The 16565-nt window shown below is 39.9% G+C and overlaps 1 pseudogene; it reads left to right on the plus strand.

Moving 5' to 3' along the window:
• The first annotated feature begins 1040 nt into the window (after positions 1-1040).
• LOC121040003 (succinate--CoA ligase [ADP-forming] subunit beta, mitochondrial-like) overlaps positions 1041-16565 on the plus strand; it is a 67616-nt pseudogene continuing 52091 nt past the window's right edge.

Consider the following 16565-nt stretch of genomic DNA (forward strand, 5'->3'; position numbering starts at 1 on the left):
ATCTCCGTCCTAATCACCAACATATTCCTCAGTAAATGCCCCTCTTCCCATGAGCCTGAGAAAATAAGTAGGAGAAGGAAGGGTGAGAGAGAGAGAGAGAGAGAGAGAGAGAGAGATTTTTTTTTTAATACCTCTCACGCCCCTGAGCTTGGGAAACAGGGTGTTAGGGGAAGGTGTTGGCATGGGGTATCTAGGAAAAGACTGGAGAGAAAGGGCAGAGGGTCCAGGTGGGTAAACAGGAAGTCACAGAGGAGAAGACTGAATAGTAGAACATACCTGTCTAAGCCTGCCCTAAAAAGTGAGCAATTCTGGACAAAATAAATAAATAAATGAAATGAAATGAAAATCTGTTGTTTGCCGCAGGGAAGTAGCTTGTCAGCCATCTGGCCAACCTGTTAATGAAAAACAGAGTCCTGGCTTTGGGATTCGGTAGCAGTAGCGGTTGGTTAGAGCAGGGTGGGTGGGGGTTATCTGTGTGGAAAGCAGCGTTTGAGGCAAAGGAAAACCTTACCGTATGGAACACTGAGTGTTTCCCTTCACCTAAGAGCAGCCAAGACAAGCACCTAACAAAGGAGATCCCTGAGATTAGCATTCGTTACAGGCCTATTCATCTTGAGGGAGGGGGAGCTTGGGCGGTGGGAGGGGGGGTGGAATCCTTTTTGTGGCCTGCCCTATATCCCAACTGCTCACTATCAAATGATTCATTTACTTGACAAATGTTTACTAAGCATCTATTGTGTGCTAGGCCCCAGGGGAAAAACACAGCGAACAAGACAGCAACTGTCCCTGCTCTCTTAAAGTAAACTGGTTTTACAGGGAAGTCAGGTTAAAATATCTATGTTTCAGTAAGTAACAAAAGAAAGAAGAATGGAGATCAGAACTGCAGAGAGAGGAATTACTTTAGACAGGGGGGTCAGCAAAGCCTTGCAAGAAGAGGACATTTCAGCTCAGAAAGAAAGAATTCGCCATTCACAGACTCAGAGGAAAAGCTTTCTAGATGGAAGAAATAACACACACAAAGATCCCAAGGTAGGAGCAAGATGAATGGATCTGAAGGACAAAAGAAGGCTGTTGTATCTGGAACGAGACAAGCAAGCAAGAAACTGGGATGCGGGGAGGTTAGAAACAAGCAAGGTACAGATTAGGCACCACTTGTAGGTAACAGGCTGAAGCTAAACCCCAGGGAGGGTTTTAAGTGGAAAAAAAAACAAAAAACAATTCCATGACCCAATTCATCTTTTATGATGACTTTTTCCGCTTTTTCGAGAATGAATGGGAAGGGGACGAAACAGAAGCGGGGGACGAGTTAGGAGAGTTTGGCAGTCGTCTGGGGAATGTAGGCAAGAGGTGACCACCACAGTAAAGATTTTGAGTGTATTCGTGATATGTTTTGGTACTAGAACTGATAGAATTTTCCAAAAGCTGGGCTCAATGTGTAGAGGGAGGGAAATAGACTCAAGAGTGACTCCTAGATTCTGGCTGAGGGACTAGGTAGATACAATGCCATTTGATGGCTTCATGGATAAGGAAGTAAAGGAAACAATTTGGAGGGATACATATGTCAGCTTCTGTTATGTTATCCTCTTGCAGCAAACAACTCCCAAATCCCAACAGTGACTAACAGTTTTATTATAAATAGTTTATTATAACTGTACCAGCCCCACCCCACCCCCCGCCCCCACAGCCAACTTATGCCCAAAGGTATAACCCAGTTACAGCTCTATGCCATGTTTTTTGCTTCAGGACCCAGGCTAAAGGAACAGTTTCCATCTGGGCAGAGAAACAGAACTGAAACTAGAAACAGACTGTCTTTTACAACGTCTGCTCTGCTACCTCTTGCATTTTATTTCACTCATAGAAGTGAGTCTCATGGTATTTATTGTTTCAATTCCTATGGTGTAGACTGAAACCCCTCTTCTGACCTTACCTACTCAGAGTTCACATCAGACTCCAGAGTGTTAAGGGTTCAAAACAATTCTACCCTTACTTCAGACACCAGCCATATTGCAGTGTGGGTTGAGGTCACCTGTGCTTGCAAACAACTGGCGACAAGTCTGGGTGGCTCTGACAAATTCTTTATATTCAATACCTTGCTAAAATGACCCACAGAAGTTTAAAAAAGGTGCTTTGCTTACAATCACAGGTCTCTTCTAGAGGCTATAGATCAGAACCATCCAAATGAAAAAGGATGAGGTCTGTAATGCAACAGAGTATCCATGTTCCCCATCCGTAGAATCAAGGCACATCTCCCTCCAGGCACATTAATGCATTCAGCAACCAGGAAGCTCAACCAGTCCTCAGTACACAGAATATTTATTAGGGTGTCATTATGTAGGCATGACTGATTAAATCTTCGGCCACATGATTCAACTCAAAATCCTCCCTAAAGATTGAACTCTCCTGCAGTCCCAACCCTCCAATCACCTGGTTGGCCTTTCTGGTGAACACCTTCCATCTATAAGTTATCTAGAGGTAGGAGATATCTCACTAACAACAACAACAACAACACTCCCATTAACTCTATGAGTTTTTTTTTTTTTTTCCGCAAGGAACTGGGGACACAGACCATATATGTGTTTTATTGTAGCACACATGTCAACCTTATGCATGCATATATACATACCTATGCAGGTAAATTGACAAGGGGTGGGGATATTTTACTCTCTTTCAGGAAGGGATGATGAATAATCGAAAACTATTTTACATACCACCTGTATTAGGTGTCTCCTGAGAAACAGAACCAATAGGATATATACAGATACGTTTTCTTTTTCTTTTTTTTTTTCAGGGATAGGAAACATCTTTCCAGTTATTCCACAAAACCATCAACTATAAAAAGACAGTCATTTAAAAGTCTGCAGAAAAAAATTAATAAGCAAATAAAAACCACCGTGGGCAAAAGAAAAGCAAGAAACTGGGGGATATAAAACTCATATTACCAAAGGTATGTTTCCCTTACTATACTTACAGCTTCTACAAACCGAAGGAAAGACTAGTCAACATATTTGAAGATACAAGGCACTAAAAGGAAGATTCAGTGGCTCTTACATTTATGAAGTGGCTCGGCTTCCAGCATACAAAAATGCACAAAACAAGTAGGAGTTTCCTCTTTTCCCTTATCAAGTTGGTGAAGACTGAAAAATCTGATAACCCTTCCTAACATACCAGCGAAGATGTAGAAAACAGATACCCTCATATTTCATTATTGGGAATGTACATTTCCAACTTCTGGAAGGTAATTTAATAAGGTCTTTAACATCATGAATGTGCCTACCTTTGGCCCAGCAAATCACACTTCTATTAATTTATCCTACAGATAGACTCGCATAGGCATAAATTTAAGTTGTGTGGGGCCTGAAGCTTATTCACTTCTCACGGCCATCTTTAAGAAAAAAGGATGCGAAACCATAAACACTAAAGTGCCTGTCACAGCCTCACAGGGACAGGGAATGAAGCAAACAGTCCTATCCAGCTATTGGCAGCCAGGGTCATAGCCCCACACCCCTTAACTCAGAACTCAAACAGCTGCCTCACTCCAATGTGGACCCTGCTGGCAGACCCAGCAGACCCAAGGATGCTACCAGTACATGTGTCCAGAAACACAAAATGAGCTGACTGCGGAACTGTCTGTGCTAAGGTGAAGCCACAACGTCTGGCAGGGAACACCACCTACTCATTTATAGAGGCCAATATGAAAAACAACTGATCATGAAAAAATGACAACACCAAAGGAAGTTAACAAAGCTCTAATAGGGGCTCCTGGGTGGCTCAGTCAGTTAAGCATCAGACTTCTTTTTAATGTTTATTTATTTTGAGAGACAGAGAGAAAGACACACACACACACACACACACACACACACACACAGAGAGAGAGAGAGAGAGAGAGAGAGAGAGAGAGCGCGCACGTAGGGACAGAGAGAAACCAAGAGAGAGAATCCCCAGGAGGCTCTGATCTGTCAGCAGATCTCACAAATCGTGAGATCGCGACCTGAGCCAAAATCAAGAGTCACGCTCAGCCGACTGCACTACCCAGGTACCCCTAAGTGTCCAGTTCTTGATTTTGGCTCAAGACAGGATCTTGGGGTTCATGAGTTTGAGCCCCACATCTGGATCCACGCTGAAAGTGCAGAGCCTGCTTGGGATTCTCTCTCTTCCTCTCTCTGCTCCTCCCCGCCCCCCACTCTCTCACTCTCTCTCAAAACAAAGGAACCTAAAAAAATAAATAAAGCTCTGATAATTGACCCAAAAGTATGCAGATCTATGAAATGTTAAAAAATTCAGAATAATTTTCTTAAAGAAGTTTAGAGAACTATAAGAACACACAGATAGCTACACAAAATTAAGAATACAATGCATGGAAAAAATGCCAATTCAACAAAGAGATAGAAAACCTCAAGAAATCAAACAAATTCTACAAATTCTACAGCCAAAAAACACAGTAACTTCATAAAATAATTCAATAGAGAGCTTCAAAAAAATCAACCTTACAGAAGAAAGGATAAGGAACATGGAAGATAGGATATTTGTTATAAGTCTTCAAAGGTGAATGTCACCAAACATTTAAGAATAATGAAACCAATATTACACTGTCTGCTAACTGACTAGAATTTATATAAAAATTTGAAAAGAACAACAACAACAAGAAAGAACAACGCAGCTCAGTCAAAATGGCAGAGTAGGAACATCCTGAGCTCACTTACTTCCACCCACATATAGAAGTCTCTCTGAAAACAACGTGAAACCTAGCATCACAGTCTATCTACAGCTCAAGATATAAAGAAAAAGCCACATCAAGAAGGATCGAAGTGACAGAGAACGGATCTGGTTGGGACTCTGACTGACCAGTGAAGAAATCCGCAAATAGGAAGGATATCACAAGGTACAGATGTCCTCTCTGAGAAAAAAAGGGATTCAAGCCACATATGGGGAAATCCCCAGCCTGGGCCCTTCACCAGGAAGAAGTGCCTCCAAAATGTCTGGCCTTGAAGATCAATCAGCAGGACTTAACTCTAGGAGGGCTGAAGGCTATAGGAAACTGAGACTGTTTTTAACAGGTCCACATACAAACTCACAGCCCCCAAGACGGAGCACTAAGGTGGAAGTTTAAAATCACATAGACAGAAAGGAGAAGGGAGGTTGCCAGGGGCTGGGAGGAGAGGATCAGAGGAGTTGTCATTTTCTAGGTATAGTCTCAGTTTTGCAAGATGAGGAGTTCTGGAAATGGATGATGGTGACGGCGTTAGAACAATATGAAAGTACTTAAAACCACTCATCTATACACTTAAAAATAGCTCAAATATTAAACTTTATGTTGCATGCATTTTACTATAATTTAAAAAATGTAACAAAAAAAAAAGCACCTGGGTCATACCTGAAGGTGACATATTGACTGATTTTATGGAGGGTGCCTGAGGGGCAGAGTCTGTAGAAACTTCCTCTAGGGAAAAAAATGCTTGGTGGGGGCCATTTTTCTTGCTTTCTTTCTACCTAGCTGCTCTGATGCTGGTAGGTGCCTGACACTCTCTGTCTACCCTACTACCAATAGTCATCCTGCCCTGGTGTCCCCCTGCAGACTGCTGTGTCCAAATGGCTCGTCCAAAGAGGTTGATTTGGAGAGGCCTTCAAAGAGGCTCTCACCCCACCACATTGAGATGATGGCCTCTACTAGGACTGGTACCCCAACGAAATGGCTCCTACCCTGATGGAGGTAAGCTGCCCCTACCCACCAGCACAGCCACAACATACCTGGCTGGGCCTAACATCCAGTCACACTGGGAACGAGCTCTACCCAACTGCATGCACCAGTATACGCAGCTGGGCCTCTGATCCAGCCACATGAAGGGCCAGCACCTCCCACCATTTGCTTACAGCAATCAGGGACAGTCATTTCCGCCAGTCAGGCCAGGGTTCTGCACCCTTCCACTAGTCTGCATGCAGCACTCATGGCCCAGACACAAGAGCAGGGCACATGCAACCTCACAGGGCATAGCCCAGGAGCACCTGGTTTTGATAATCAGAGAGACTGTACCTCTGGAAAACTCCTTACGGTCTAGTAGACCTGCATGACCTACCTGATACATAGAAGCAAACACAAAGACTCAGACAAAATGAGGAGACACAGGGACATTCCTTCAAAAGGAAGGAATAGAACAAAACCTCAGAAAGAGGAGTAAATGAAATAGAGGTAAGCAACGTGCCCGACAAAGAGTTCAAATGAATCGTCGTAAAATGCTCACCAAAGTTGGGAAAAGAATGAACATAGTGAGAACTTCAACTAAGAGAAAATTTTAAAAGTGGAGTGTAGTTTGAGTCTCAGGCCCCTTGCAGTGGGTACCTGGCCAGCCTGGGTGGGGCTGTGCTTGCCCCGTGCCCCCCTTTAACTTCGCCTGCTCAGAGCTCCTCTACTTTTGGCAGCCAGAATGGAAGGGTAAGGACAGCACTCCCAGACCAGGCATGGAAAGGCAGCTGAACCCATCCCCTGGCTACGTTAGGCGCATATGGCGCATGGAACCACCAGGACAGTTCTTGCCGGGGCATGGAAACAACTTTGCACTGTTCTTCTTCAGGACTCAGCACCAGCTACTTTGTAGTAGGTTTGGGGATAGGTCACCTCACATGGCAAGAGCCCATCCAGGACCAACCTCAGGCTTGGAGAGTTTATTCTGTGGAGCTACAGCTAAGTACAGGAGATGGAGTACATAAAACATCAAAGGTTTTGTAAGAAAAGATGTACTACGGCAGTGGGAAAGGCCTTAGGAAGTACGGCTAACCGTCTACGTTGTCATCGAAATAAAAATCTTCCTGCACTGACATGAGACACACTGAGCTGGATCCAATTCATCACCCGTATGACAATCAGAAGACCACCTCTGGGAGTGACTTCAAATTGAGGATCTTTCAGAGCCCACTCAGGCTCTAGGAGTGAATGACATCATGCAGTAGATAGCTTTGTCCAACATCTCGAATCAAGAACTTTATCTCCATTTATCTTCTCTTAAAACTTCCTCTCTCTCTCCCTGACCTGGCAATTCTCTGATCCAGAAATTTAAACTTTTTTTTTTTTTTACACAAAGATGGGCAAGAAATTGCTTATCTTGACTCGTTCTTCCTTTGTTCCTCCGCTATAGGCTGTTTCAAACTGTGTCTTATTTTAACTAAAACTCACTGCTTTTTCAACAACTCCAGCACAACCTAAATACCCACTCACACCAGTCTTCCAAACCCTGGCCACCTTAACTAACCTATCTGAGTGCTAGCTAGGTCAACATCTAGATAACGCAAGTGAACCTGAGGTAGTTTTTGTTCCTGCCAGTGTAAGTACCTGGTGGGCCCACTCTGGACAATGGATGTAAAAAAGGGAATGATATCCACCAACAAGTGAACAAAATCACACTACGTCCTCCTATGATAGAGCAGTTTGGTATTGGGACACCTTCTTGGAAGCTCAGGATCTATTCTTTACCCGAATAAGGCTACTGGAGGGAAAATTTTCTCTTCATATTGAAAATAAAAATGTCACTGAATCCTTCTGAGGTAACATACCAAAAAATACTATAACCAAACACTATGGTTTGATTCCATGAATACACCTTCAAACCTACTAGAGATGTTATAAATCAGTCCAGGACTAATTATCTTGATACAAATGTTTGTTTAGTCACTCAACAATATTTCTTTGCAGGCTGCACAAGTGACCCTGGAAACAGTCTGCCCAATACCCAAGACTATATACATATATTCCATGCAAATAGAAACAAAAGGAAAACTAGAGTAGCAATACTTCCTTCAGACAAATAGACTTTAATTTTTTTTTTCAACGTTTATTTATTTTTGGGACAGAGAGAGACAGAGCATGAACGGGGGAGGGTCAGAGAGAGAGGGAGACACAGAATCGGAAACAGGCTCCAGGCTCTGAGCCATCAGCCCAGAGCCTGACGCGAGGCTCGAACTCATGGACCGCGAGATTGTGACCTGGCTGAAGTCGGACGCTTAACCAACTGCGCCACCCAGGCGCCCCCAGACAAATAGACTTTAAAATAAAGACTATAACAAGAGACAGATAAGCACATTATATATTAATAAAGGTATCAATATAACAAAAGGATATAAGAATTATAAGTTTTTATGCAGCCAACATAGGAGCATCAAAATATATGAAACAAAGATTAACAGACATAAAAGGAAAAGTTGACAGTAATACAATAACGGTAGGGGACTCTAACACCCCACTTGCCTCAATGGATGGATTATCCAAGCAGAAAATCAAGAAGAAAACAGTGGCTTTGAAGGATGCACAAGACTACACGGAGTTAGCAGATACATACAGAACATTCTATCCCCAAACAGCAGAATATAAATTCTTTTCAAGTGCACATAGAACATTTCCAGGATAGATCACCTGTTATGTTATTAGACCGCAAGAAAAATCTCAATAAATTTAAGAACACTGAAATCATATCAAGCATGTTTTCTCATCAAATAGGTATGAAATTAGAAATTAATTACAGGGAAACAAACAGGAAAAAAACACAAACACATGGAGACTAAGCAACATTCTATTAAACATCCAATGGCTCAACAAAAAAATGAAAGAATGAAAGAATATGCTGAAACAAGTGAAAATTTTCAAAATTTCACACATTTCAAAGCCTACAGGACACAGCATAAATAATTCTAAGAGGAAAGTTTATAGTAATATAGACCTACCTCAAGAAAAAATCCCAAAGAAATAGTTTAACCTTACACCTAAAGTCACTAAAGAAGAAAGAACAAAATCCAAATTTAGTAGAAGGAAGGAAATAATAATGATTAGAGCATAAATAAAGGAAATAGAGGCTGTAAAAAAAAAAAAACAACAACTAAGACCTGGTCCTTTGTAAAGATAAAATTAATAAACTTTTATCCAGATCATCAAGAAAGAATACTCACCTATATAAAATCAGAAATAAAGTTAAAACTAACACCACAGTAATACCAAGGATTATAAGATACTATTACACACAGTTATATGCCAACAAATTGGAAAACCTAAAGTATGAATAAATTCCTAGAATCATTCAACCTTCTAAGACTGAACCAGAAGGAAATAGAAAATCTGAACAGATGTATTACTAGTAATTAAATTAAATTAGTGATAAAAATATTTCTAACAAACAAAAGTCCAAAACTAGACAGCTTTGGAAGTGAATTCTAACATTTTATTTTATTTTATTTTATTTTTTTAATTTTTTTTTTCAACGTTTATTTATTTTTGGGACAGAGAGAGACAGAGCATGAACGGGGGAGGGGCAGAGAGAGAGGGAGACACAGAATCGGAAACAGGCTCCAGGCTCTGAGCCATCAGCCCAGAGCCCGACGCGGGGCTGGAACTCCCGGACCGCGAGATCGTGACCTGGCTGAAGTCAGACGCTTAACCGACTGCGCCACCCAGGCGCCCCAAATTCTAACATTTTAAAAAAGAGTTAATACCTACCCTTTTCAAACGATTCCAAAACTTGAACAGAAATTTAGTCTCATGCCTGTTAGAAGATCCATCATCAAGAAGACAAGAGATAAATGCTGGAGGGGATGTGGAGAAAAGGGAACACTTGTGCACTGTTGGTTGGATTGTAAACTGGTACAGCCACCATGGAAAACAGTATGGAGGATCCTCAAAAAAATAAAAATAGAACTATGTATAATCCAGGAATTTCACTTCTGGGAATATATCCATAGGAAACAAAGTAGTAACTTGAAAAGATAACTGCACCCCCGATTTACTACACCCCCGATATATATTTATATAAATATATTTATAATATAAATACATATTTATATTTATATATAATATTTATATTTTATATATAATATATATTATATAAATATATATCTTTATAATATATTTATTATATTATAAAATATATACATTTATGTATTTTTTATAATATAAAACTTATATTTTATATTATAAAATATATATATTTATATATATTTAGTATAATGCACTGAAGCTTCATCAATGTTGTCACAAATGGCAAAATTTCCTCATTTTTTATGACTGAATATTTCCTTGTATGTGTGTATATATATGTGTGTGTATATATATATATATATATAAAGCTTCTTCATATATATATACATACATTTATATTTTTATTTATATAAAGCTCCTATATATATACATACATATATATATATACACACACATACACACACACACACATAAAAGGAAATATTCATTCATAAAAAATGAGGAAATTTTGCCATTTGTGACAACATTGATGAAGCTTCAGTGCATTACAGTAAGTGAAATGAGTCAGAGAAAAATACTGTATGATTTCACTTACATGTGGAATCTAAAAAAAAAAATCATAGAGAAAGAGAGATTTGTGGTTACAGCCAGGGGTTGGAGGAAGGGGGAGTTGGAAGTTGGTAAAAAGTTACAAACTTCCAGTTAGAAGAAATAAGGACAACATGAGACTATAATTAACACTGCTGTATGATATATATGAAAATTGTTAAAGGAGCATATTCTAAGAATTCTCATTACATGTGGAAATTTTTTTTATTGTCTGTTTAGGAGATGATGGATGTTAACCAAACCGATAGTGGTAATCGTTTACAATGTATGCAAGTTAAACCATTTTTCTGTACACCTTAAACTTACACAGTGTTACATGGAAAACATATATTAAAGTTAGACAGTAAAAATATATAAAAACAAAAAATTAGGTACGAAAGTGAATATTCGAAACCCATGGAAGTGAGGACTATGAAGTTTAAGTTTCATTAACTTTATGGATCATGTGCCTCTGCCCTCGCATAAGTGCAAATAATTAATTAACATCATTTCCGTTTGTTTGTAGGAATAAAAGATTATAAATTACTTAAACGTCCACCAATAAAGACTGGTTACCTAAACTAGGGTTCATTTACACAAGGGATGACCATGCAGTGATTTTAGAATTTTGGAAGCCCTGGATGTAATAAAATCAAAGAGGCCTCAAAAGAGATGGTCAAAACAAACACAAACTCAAGGCACACAAGAACATATAGAACATATGATTTGTGTCAAAGAAAGGGTGAGGAGTCAGCTCCAACCAGCCTCACTGGTGTTCTGTTTCTAGTGGATGGTGGGGTTATGACGTAGAAGTCTGCCTGGGCAGAGGGGTGGACCACAATACAGAGGCAGTAAGGCTCTCTCAGGTCTCAAATCAGGAAGACCTGCACCCCATGGCGTTCTCGTGAAACTGTGCCACTGTCTTGACTGCACGTGAGAAAGACTGCTGGTTAGAACGACTATCTATGTGCTTCAAATAGGAATTTGATTTGCCAAGGTCTGAGTACTGGTAGCTGCAAAGTCCTCCCTTCTCTGTCACAGTCTGATTCCCAGTGGTCAAGCCCCACAGATTCCCCTACAATCCCTGAGGGGCAAGCCTGAGTGGCCCACCCCCAAGAAGTGACCCATGATGCTGGGGAGTTCTCTTTTCCCACTGGAGGAACCATAGGCTCAGGCGAGTACTCCTGGTATACTGCTGCACTGACCTGAGAGGGGGCACTGTGGTCAGCATGTAGCTACTCCTTTTACCCTTATAATGTGGTCTCATTCTCTGTGATGAAGGGGGGATATGAAGAACTAATTCATAACCCCATTCACTGCTGAGGGTGGCTCCTGGCCTTGCCTGGCGAGAAAGCTTAGCCTGAGCACCTAGAGAACTACTTTTCCCAGCAGCACTTGAATAAAGCACCTGCCTAGTGGCTCTGCCATCTACAGAGCCAACCCGGTGACACAGTCTAGCCTAAGAGTTTGGTGTATAGGTATGCCTGATTAGTTTGTCAGTGTTGGCGTCTGTTGTATGCCTTCCCCCAACCCAGGCAAAGAAGCTAATCCGTAGTTTTGCCCACTGCACCAACCCTGCTAACTGTGACCCATAATCAGAGTTTCCAGGAATCTTAATGTCTCCCACCTTACAGCTCTGACTAAAGTAGAACTTGAGTGGAGAACCCAGACAACAGCTCTGTGCATTCAGAGCCAAGATGGTAGCCCCGTCTATCGAAGGAGCATAGCACACAGGTCTCTCTGATTTGATAATTAAACAATAGGGGCGCCTGGGTGGCGCAGTTGGTTAAGCGTCCGACTTCAGCCAGGTCACGATCTCGCGGTCCGTGAGTTTGAGCCCCGCGTCGGGCTCTGGGCTGATGGCTCAGAGCCTGGAGCCTGTTTCCGATTCTGTGTCTCCCTCTCTCTCTCTCTGCCCCTCCCCCGTTCATGCTCTGTCTCTCTCTGTCCCAAAAATAAATAAACGTTGATAATTAAACAATAAACTTTGTCAGTCCTGGAGCCTTTTCTGCAGTCTCAAGTTGGCAGAAAATCTAGTTTACAGCTCTGGCCAAAGCTGAACACAGTTTCCAGTCCGACCAGACCAGAAAAGCTAACCAGAGCTCCTTGAAATCTGGGTAACTTATTTTGGAACTTTGATTATAGCAGCACATGAGCAGAGAGCCTGGCAAGTGTCACTACCCCCATGCAGTCCAAGGAACTTGGTGCCCATCAGTCCAAGGCACTCGGTGACCATCAGTCCAGGGATCTTGGTGCATAGTCCTCCATCATGTTATCCCACAATAAAAGCCTTGCCAGCCTTAAGGCCTGAACAAGGGCCCTACTAGAAAGGAAAACTAATTGTAGCCCCACTGATTTCTAGATTTCACCCCACCCAACCATGGAACCTAAGCAGAGCACACAGGAGCTGAATAGTGCATCTCATAGCTGTGCTTACAGTGGCACTTAAGGAGAGAGCACAGCCTGTGACTTTATCCGCGTGCAAAACAAAACCAGTGACCCCATCTGGCCAGGAAATTCGGTGCAAAATCTTGCCTGATTTGGGTACCCAAACACTGAGATGTGCAGGCATTCAGGCCCATTCTGCATCCCTGCCAGGGTAGGAGAGTTAATTCGTAACCCCACCTGCTATTAATTATTGACCCAATGCCAACGGTCTAGGAAGCCTGACCAGAGAATGCAGGCAACTGCATAATTCTTCAACGGTCATGCTTGGGCAGAGACTAAAGCCATCAGGACTGTACAATTGTTATCTTTCAGTGGCATCAGCCCCAAATCAAAAGCTCAGGCAGTGGCTTCACCCCAAAATGGACCCAATACAAGTCGCAAATGTCTACAGATGTTACCAGCAGAAAAATCCAGAAACCGAAGCTTAGCGGACTAGTGAAGAATGCCAAAGTGAAACTGTAAATTCTCAAAGAAGAGACTGCTTACTGAAGTAGGCAGACATAAAAGTAAGTAATCAAAGATCATGGAAAATTGGGTTAACAGTACATCCTCAAAGGAAACTAGTAAAGCACCAATGGCTGACCCTAAAGAAATACAGATCTATGAACTGACAAAGAATTCAGAATAAATCCCTTCTAGAAGTCTAGTAACCTACAAGAACACACAGACAACTAAATGAAATTAGGAAAACAATGCATGAACAAAATGAGAAATTCAACAAAGAAATAAAAGTCTCCCTCTCTCTCTCTCTCTCTCTCTCTCTCTCACACACACACACACACACACACACACACACACACACACGCATACACCAGAAATCCTAGAGCTTAAGAATATGAGTCAACTAAAGAATGCAAGAGAGTATCAATAGCAAAGTTGACCATGAAGAAGAATTAGTAATCTAGAAGATAGGACATTGAAAAATTATCCAGAGGAACAAAAAGAAAAAAAAATTAAGTAAATAAAGTCTACAAAACTTATGAGACAAAATACAAAGATATATTATATGCACTATGAGTATCACACAAGGAGAAGAGAAAGAAAAAATAGCCAAACTATATTTAAAGCAATAATTGCTGATAATTCTCTAATCCTGAAGAGAGAAATTAGCATGCAGATACATGAAGCCCTAAAGTTCCTAATAAGTTGAACCTGAATAAGGCTACAGGGGGAAAACAATGTAATTAAATTGCAAAAAAAAGTCAAACACAAAGAGAAAATTAAGAAAGCAGCAAAAGAAAAATGTCACTTACATACAAAGGAAACCCTGTAAGAACATGCATGGATTTCTCAACAGAAACTTTTCAGGCCAAGAGAATATGGGATGATGTATTCAAAATAATAAAAGAATAAAAAAAACCTGTCAACCAAGAATACCAAACCTGGCAAAGTTGCCTTTCAGAAATAAAGAGAAATAAGGACTTTTCCAAACAAACAGAAACTTATGGAGTTAATTACTAAGACACCTGCCTTCGAAGTATGCTAAAGGGAGTTATTTGAATGAAACTAAAAGGATACTAATTGTTCTCATTAAAATATATAAAGGTGGTATAAATCTCACTGTTCATGGTCGATATATTGTCAAAGACAAATTCTCAAATAGGTAATGGTGGTGTGTAATTCATTTAAAACTTTAAAATTAAAAAACATATTAAAAATAACCATCACTACAATAATTTGTTATGGGATACATATTTTTTAATATGTAACCTACAGTATTATAACCTAAAATGTGAGAAGAGGGAGAAGCGAAAGTATAAAATTCCTATTAAAGTTAACTTGTTATCAATTTAAAACAAAATGCTGTAATTTTTAAATATATGGGGCACCTGGGTAGCTCAGTCAGTTGAGTGTCTGACTTCAGCTCAGGTCATGATCTTACAGCTCGTGAGTTTGAGCCCCGTGTCGAGCTCTGTGCTGACAGCTCTAAGCCTGGAGCCTGCTCCAGATTCTGTATCTCCCTCTCTCTCTCTGCTCCCAACCCACTTGCATTCTCTGTCTCTCTCAAAAATAAATAAACATTAAAAAATGTATATCTTATGTAAACCTCATGATAACCACAAGAGAATTATACGAAAGAACATGGTAAAGAAGTCAAATCATACTGATACCAAAAGCCATCAAATTACAAAGATAAGAAGGAACAATTAATATACAAAACAGGCAGAAAACATTAAAAAGTGGCAATATTAAGTCCTTACATATTAATAACTTTTAAATATAAATGGATTAAATTCTCCAATCAAAAGTCACTGAATAGCTGACAGAATTTTAAAAAGATAGATATGCTGTCTACAAGAGACCAAACTTATACTTAAAGAAACACAGTCCAAGAGTGAATAGATAGGAAAAAAAAAAAACATTTCAACGAAATGGTAACAACAGCAAAAAAGATAGACATAGTCATACTGTTTTCAGACAAAATAGAATTTAAATTAAAAATGGTAAAAAGGTGGGGCACCTGGGTCGCTCAGTCGGTTAAGCGTCCAACTTTGGCCTAGGTCATGATCTCGCTGTTCCCAAGTTCGAGCCCCGTGTTGGGGATCTGTGCTGACAGCTCAGAGCCTGGAGCCTGCTTCAGATTCTCTGTGTGTGTGTGTCTCTCTCTCTCTCTGCCCCTCCCCCGCTCATGCTCGCTCTCGTGCTCTCTCTCTCTCTCTCAAAACTAAATAAACATTTTAAAAAATGGTAAAAAGATACAAGAGAAGTTCTAAGAATACCAACATAGTTCATTTATACTGTTTTATGTATGAAAAATAGAGATTTATGATAAAGGTATTTTTCTGAATAAATATTAGAGGGTTTTTTTGGTAAAAATAAATGGTAAAAAGAGACAAAGAGGTCATTATGAAGTTATAAAGGGGTCAATCCACTCATAAGATGTAACAATTGTAAATGTTGATGTTCCCAACATCAGAGCACCTAAATTGATAAAGCAATACTAACAGATCTAAAAGGAGAAATAGACAGCAATACAATAACAGCTAAGGAATAAAATGCCCCATTTACAAAACATGCATAATCATCCAGACTGATAATCAGCTGTGAAAAGAGGATTTGAATAACACTATAAACCAAATAGGCCTAACACACACATACAGAACATTCTATCCAACAACAGAATATACATTCTTCTCAAACACATGTGGAACATTTTTTTAGGATAGACCATATGTTAGGCCACATAACAATTAGTAGCAAACTCAAGAAGTTAAAATTATACCAAATATGGACCATACTAGACCATACCAAGCATAGTGATTATAAACCAGAAATCAATAACAAGAGAAAATCAAAACAAGAGAAAACTCATGAATACATGTAAATTAGCAGTTTCCTGAACAACCACTGGATCAAGTAAGCTGAAAGGGAAATAAAAAACATTTGAAACAAATAAAAATGGAAACATCCCAAAACTTATGGGATGCAGCAAACATAGTTCTAAGAAGGAGGTTTATAGCTATGAACACATACATCAAGAAAATGGAACGATCTTAAACAATAAACCTAATTATACACCAAAAGGAACTAGAAGAATAACAACAAAATAGGCCCAAATTAGGAGAAGGAAGGAAATGATCGTGATTAGATCAGAAATAAATAAAATTCAGAATAGAAAAATTAAAAAAAAAATTAACAATTGGTTCCTTTAACAATTGTAAAGATAAACAAAATTTGCAAACCTTTATCTAGATTAACCAAGGAAAAAAGAGAGAGGATCCAAATCAACAAAGTTATAAATGGAGAAGAAGACGTTACAACTGATACCACCAAAGAGTCTAAAGAAGCTACTATGGAC

The sequence above is a fragment of the Herpailurus yagouaroundi genome, unplaced genomic scaffold (genome assembly GCF_014898765.1).
Source record: "Herpailurus yagouaroundi ecotype Mexico unplaced genomic scaffold, PumYag 181, whole genome shotgun sequence".
Taxonomy (NCBI): Eukaryota; Metazoa; Chordata; class Mammalia; order Carnivora; family Felidae; genus Herpailurus; species Herpailurus yagouaroundi.